This window comes from Lygodium microphyllum, chromosome 28, assembly GCF_053477565.2.
Source record: "Lygodium microphyllum isolate KBCC chromosome 28, Lygodium_microphyllum_v1.1.10, whole genome shotgun sequence".
Taxonomy (NCBI): Eukaryota; Viridiplantae; Streptophyta; class Polypodiopsida; order Schizaeales; family Lygodiaceae; genus Lygodium; species Lygodium microphyllum.
The window spans coordinates 29,954,628-29,960,710 of NC_141162.1; positions in this window are offsets into that span (position 1 = coordinate 29,954,628).

The window sequence follows — 6,083 nt, forward strand, 5'->3', positions numbered from 1 at the left end:
TATCTTTCATCTCAAAATTCTTTTTGAGTTAAGCCTTAAGAGCATCTAGCTCACCATGAGCTTTCCCTACCAAAAGCATGTCATCCACATAGAGTGCCAAAATCAATAATGAACCATCACATGCTTTCTTCATGTACAAGCACAGATTCATAGCCATGTGACTACATGAAAGCATCGAACTTGCAGTACCATTTCCTGGGTGTTTGCTTTAGACCATAAAGACTCTTCCTCCATCTGCACATTAGGTGTTCCTTACCAGGCTCTACAAAACCCTTAGGTTCCTCCATGTATATCTCATCATGCAAGTCCCCATGTAAGAAAGCCGTCTTGACATCCAATTGATAAAGATCCAAGTTAAGGTGGACAAAAGCACAGGGTAGTCATCTTGACCACATGAGGAAAGACTTCATCAAATTCAACACCATATTCCTGCTTAAAACCCTTAGCAACCACTCTAGCCTTGTATGCCAACTTGGGGTGGTCAGGGATACTTTTCACCTTGTACATCCACTTGCAAGACAAAGCCTTCTTGCCACTAGGCAAGGAAACTAGGTCCCACGTATGATTCTTATGCAATGAGTCAATCTTAGGTTGCATAGCCCTCTTTTAGAAGTGACAGTCACCCCTGTGCATAGCCTCATCATAGGTGAGAGGCTCTCATGTATCTGTAACCAAGACATAATCCATGGAGGGTGTATAACGATCAGGGCATCATCTATCTCTAGTAGAATGCCTCAAGGCAAGCTATGCTAGTTGTCCAACGTCTTGTCTAACATCTTGGCTAGGAGCATTGACTGATGGTGCAAGTTGTCTAGTTGGCTATGCAGGAGTAGAGGGACTTCTCCTAAAAGATAACCTTGCATATCTCAACCACTTTCTTAGGCTACCTATGTATCTTGTCTTCATGGAGGACTAAATCACGACTGCGGATGACTTTTCACGCTTGTAGATCCCAAAGACGGTAATCCATCTCACTTGCATCTCCATAGCCAAGGAAAATGCATTTCACACTTTTCATATCCAGCTTATTGCGTTGGTCCTTGGGCACATGGCAAAAGGCCTCACATCCAAAGACACACAAATGAGCATATGAGAGAGGCTTTCATATCCATACCTCCTCTGCAACCTGGAAGTTAGTACCACTGCAAGGTGATATGTTAATGAGATGCATGGCAATAGATACTACCTCTATCCAAAATATTGTGGTAAACCTGCTTGGCTAAGCATATTGTGGACCCTCTCCTAGATAGTCCTATTCATGCACTCAACCACACCATTTTGGGGAGGGGTGGTGTAAGGGGCGGTCAACTAACGCTTAATACGTCAGTCGTCACAAAACTACTCAAAGTCATGTGAGACGTACTCACCCCCATTATCAGCCCTTAGGAATTTTAGCCTATGCCCAAACTAATTCATGGGATAAGCCCAAACCTTATGTGAATAATCGTTAATAAATGTGGCAAAGTACTTTGCACCTCTCCTAATGACTGACAGGGCATGGGTCCACATACATCTGAGTGCACAAGAGCCAAAGGCTCACCCATACATGGAATACCATACTTTTTATGTGAATTCTTAGTTTGCCTGCCATATAAACAATGATCACACAACTCAAAATGCAAGTAGTCAAAAGATAGAAGATACTTCAAAGCACTAAGCATTCTCATTCCCTTAAGCGGCATATGCCTAAGACAAGCATGCTAGAGAGATACATGTGGGATAGAACCCACTAACAAAACATAGTCAATAGTACCAGTTATAACTAACGGGTAGAGGCTGCTAGACTTGGCACCTCTTGTTGCAAGAACAAGCCTACTACGAGTTATCTTCCATGCATAATCACCAAAGCATATATGATAACTTGCATCATCAAGCTGCCCAGTAGACATGAGACTTTTAATCAATGTACATGATGTACATTATGTAGAACAAAAGTGCTACCAAAGGAAAACTATAGAGTGACATCACCAATGCCAACAATATCAAGAGACAGATCATCACCTAAGAGTAGAGAACTAGATACACTGCAATAGGTATAAAACCACTCACGGGAGGGGGTCACATAAAAAGAGACACCTGAATACAAGAGCCAATATTGTGCATGCATAGATTGAGCCTTGGTCATTGAGCCTCGGTCAGCTGAGAGGCATCACATGAAGAGGCTGCTAATATGTAGTCACCATCATACTCCTCAGGCTGCATGATATTTATATGCTCAATCTTTATGTCGGACTTTGCAGGTATAATACTGCAATCATGGATTTTTTATGTACTTTTTCTTTTCCCTTTTCTTTGCACTTATCATTGCGCATCTTATGGCACTGCGGCCATATGTGTCTTGCTTTTCCACAATAATGGCATGTAAGATCAGACTTACATCCACGGGACTTGCTGCATTCACATGACTTAGACTGGGACTTCTGAGAGTCGTTCCCATGATGACCATTATCTTTCTTGCTAGTTATACCACTTCTAATGGATAAAGCATGTGAACTGAATCTTTCAATTTCAACCCATCAAGTTTGTTGATACAGATCGCAGTGCAAAATACATCCCCAAGACTTAGGTAAAGTGCCAAGCAGAAACAAAGGATGCAGATTATCTTAACACTCAATACCCTATTGAAGCAAATTCTTTGTGATAGAATGAAGCTAGCTAAAGTGAGCAGACAATGGGATCCCCTCCTTCATGTGGAGATCCATCAATTGTTTAAGGCAATACATCTGCGAAGCAAAGCTCTACTTTGCATAAAGTTCCCAAATCTTTTCCCATAGATTCCATGCACTCTGATTTTCAACTTCAACAACATTATTGTGGACCTCTTCAAAGAGTGATAAAATGATAGTAGAATTTCATAATGCATCTAAATCATCCCAATCATCATCACAATCCATATTCTAGGGATTAATACCCTTGTTTCTTAGTGGATTAATCTGCAATTTCTACACCAAAACTTGACATATTTGAGACTTTTAGTAGCCATAGTTAGTGCTATCCAACTTAGCAATGGTTAACAAAGCTGTATCTTTGAGATGACCAGCCATAGTGAGTCAAATAGAGGGAGACTATGTAGAAAACACGCTATTGTAATTGGCAGTAAAGAGGGTAAAACCAATACCAGCTGAAAATAAAAGAAACTGCTAAAATGACAAGCTGTCCACCAAATAGTACCAAAAGTATGTCAAAATAATATGATTAAGCTCAGTAAATACATCATAGTAGTTTGCATAAAACAACTTGCTATAATAAATTATGTTAACCTCAAACACGACAAGAGCGAAAGAAGGCAAAGAAGACGCAGGGCAAAGGCGATAAGAAGGTAGCCGACGGGAGGAAAAGAAGGAGAAAAGCCCAAAAAGCGCAATAACAACTGTTAAAGACCAAGGCAACCATAAAAAGGGAAAGGCACACAAAAAACGCACTCTAAAATCTTGTAAAAGAGTGCCGGGCTCTCACCCATGCTATTTGTAAAGACAAAAGGGTAGTGGAAAGAAAGCAAGGAAGAGAAAATAACAATGGGAAACAGGGCCTGGGCTCTGACCGGCCATGTAAAAGAAGGAAAAAGGGAATGACCGCCCAAAAAGGGAAGTAGGGTTTTGTATAAAAAGTGGAAAAGTGAATGAAGAGCTCATTCTTTGGTGTGGCAAACTAGTCTTCTCTCTTCCTCTCTTCTTCTTTTCTTCTTCTTGCTTGTGTATGCTCTTGAGAGAGGGAGTGTGAGAGATTGAGGGAGTGAGCACATGAGAGAGTGAGGAATCAAGAGGGTGAAGCTCTCTACCATCTCCTCCTCCCTTCTCCTCTTCTTCTTCCTTCTCTTCTCTTGCACGCGCGGCTATGGAGGATGAAGCTTGGACAAGGAGGAGGCTTGAGGATGCTTGAGCTAGCATCAAGAATCGTGGAGCTACCTAAGTGTGAGGGAGAGGAGGGCACTCGATCGAGCATCAAGGTAAGTTCACTGCATTCATAGGATCGGCGGCGTGACGGCTAGGTGAGAGATAGCCATGAGGGCTTGCTTGGAACGCTTGATCAATAAGCGGTCCGTGGGTCTTGGCGGTTGAGCGAAAGCTCCCACATTTTGGTTCCGTTGCCGGGACCACGGATTCAAGCTCGAGCACTCGCGCGCCCCATATCGAGCACCGAAGTAGGGCATTCACCCTGAAACGGAGCTTGAGATAGGTAGGAAGTCTGGTGTTTTGATCTTCAGAACAGGTAAGTGTTTTTGAACAATCTGGTTAATAATGACTGGACAACATGGAGGAATTGGTTCAGTTTTTTGCTTTCGATTCAGGATGTGTCTAGGATAGATTAGCAGTAGGAAATCATACACGGAGAGGCAGAGGGCTGCTGTTGTGAAACAAGGGAGAGATCACAGGAACAAAGGGAAGAAATGGAGTAGATGCAAGGTAACGGCATAAGGAACACCAAGGACAGAACTTGGAGGGTATAGGGCAGGACTAGCAGAATATAAAACTCTGAGGGGGGGGGGGGGGGGCAGGAGGACCCCATTTTCAACCAACAGAGAGCGAAAGAGACAGAGAGGGAGAGAGTGAGCGAGTTGGGCGGTTGTCCGATCGTCTGGAGTTAGGAGGACATTGCATCCGGCGACTTCAGGTAATCGATCTTGTCTACCCCACTCCAACTCTGTCGAGGGGTATTCGCACGACCAATAGGATAATACACCTAGTGGAAATCGAGCGAGTCGGCGTGCGCGACCCATTGGACCAGCGGAATCGGACCGTCGGCCCAGTGTCCGATTCTAGGAATCGGACACTCAGACAATCGTCCGATCGGACCTCCCACTCAATCACTAGCTCGGACTACCTGGTCCGATCGGACGTGCCACATGGCACGTGGACCGACCAAACCCTTTTGTAAAATCGGACGCTCGGACCAACTCGTTCGATCCAACCACTCGGACGCCCCGACTCGGACCCACCGGCCCGATCGGACGGAGTAATACACGTCATCAATCGAACCTCCTAGAATCGGACCGATTCCTCGCACACCCGCCCGTCCGATTCTTGAGAATTGGACACGCGGACCCTAAGACCCCCACTTCGCCCTGACATACCTGGTCCGATCCCCGCAATCGGACCACTGGTAAATCGGATGTCCGATTCCCAGAGTCAACCCAGAACTAAACCTGACCCATTTAGGAGCACACTGGGGCACTCCCCCGGTGGTCAACCCCCCACGTGCGCAACAGGAAGCAGCAGGAGGCCCTGCGACCCATGAGGCGGCTAGGAATAGAGTAGTAAAGCCTGTTGGGCCCAAAACGAACAAGAGTGAGCAAGACTCAGGGGAGCACTCATAGCACTTTGATTGAATTTCCGCACTTGAAGGACACTTAGGAAATTCGAAAGCCTGGTTGAGCACGAGTGCACAAGGATAACACAATTACAAGTGGCCCTAAGTTGAGCGCTGCATTCAAAAATTAAAAAGAACTCACTCAGATAAATTGCCGAAAAAGAAAAAAAAAAGAGAAAAAAAAAACCTACCCCTAGGAGAAGACCCAATCGGGACAGATGCACAGAGCGCAGGGTAGGATCAAGCAAGGAGTAACAACAACAAGGATTTGACGGACAACCAGGCGTAAGGATTTCACCATGACAGAGGGAGTTCCAGATCATCGGTTTGCGGGGGAGCTAGATGTTAGCACATTTCCGGAAGCCATACAACAAATGGTGAGCAGTTACGACGCACACGCTCGGTACGAACACCATGGCAGGACAGTAGAGGCAATTATTGCAGACCTAGAGGAGGAGAGGAGGCTAGCCTGCAAGGCACTGCAGGGCATAGCAGACTATAATAGGGACCAACAAGCCAGGAGCCTAAGGCAAAGCATGGAGCTGCATGAGGTGCAGCGAGTACTGAACCTGGCTGGCCGAGCCCGAACAGACCAGGATAGAGCACTCGAGGGAGACCTGACGCTAAGCGAGCCCCTCATGAAACGGCTATTCGATAACACTGCGACGGAGCAAAATGCCGCTGCGCTAGCAACCTCGCTACTTGCAGGGCTAGGGGCAACCCAAGGCTCAAAGAGCCAGGCCAAAATACCTATGGTCGCTAAGCAACTCGACAAG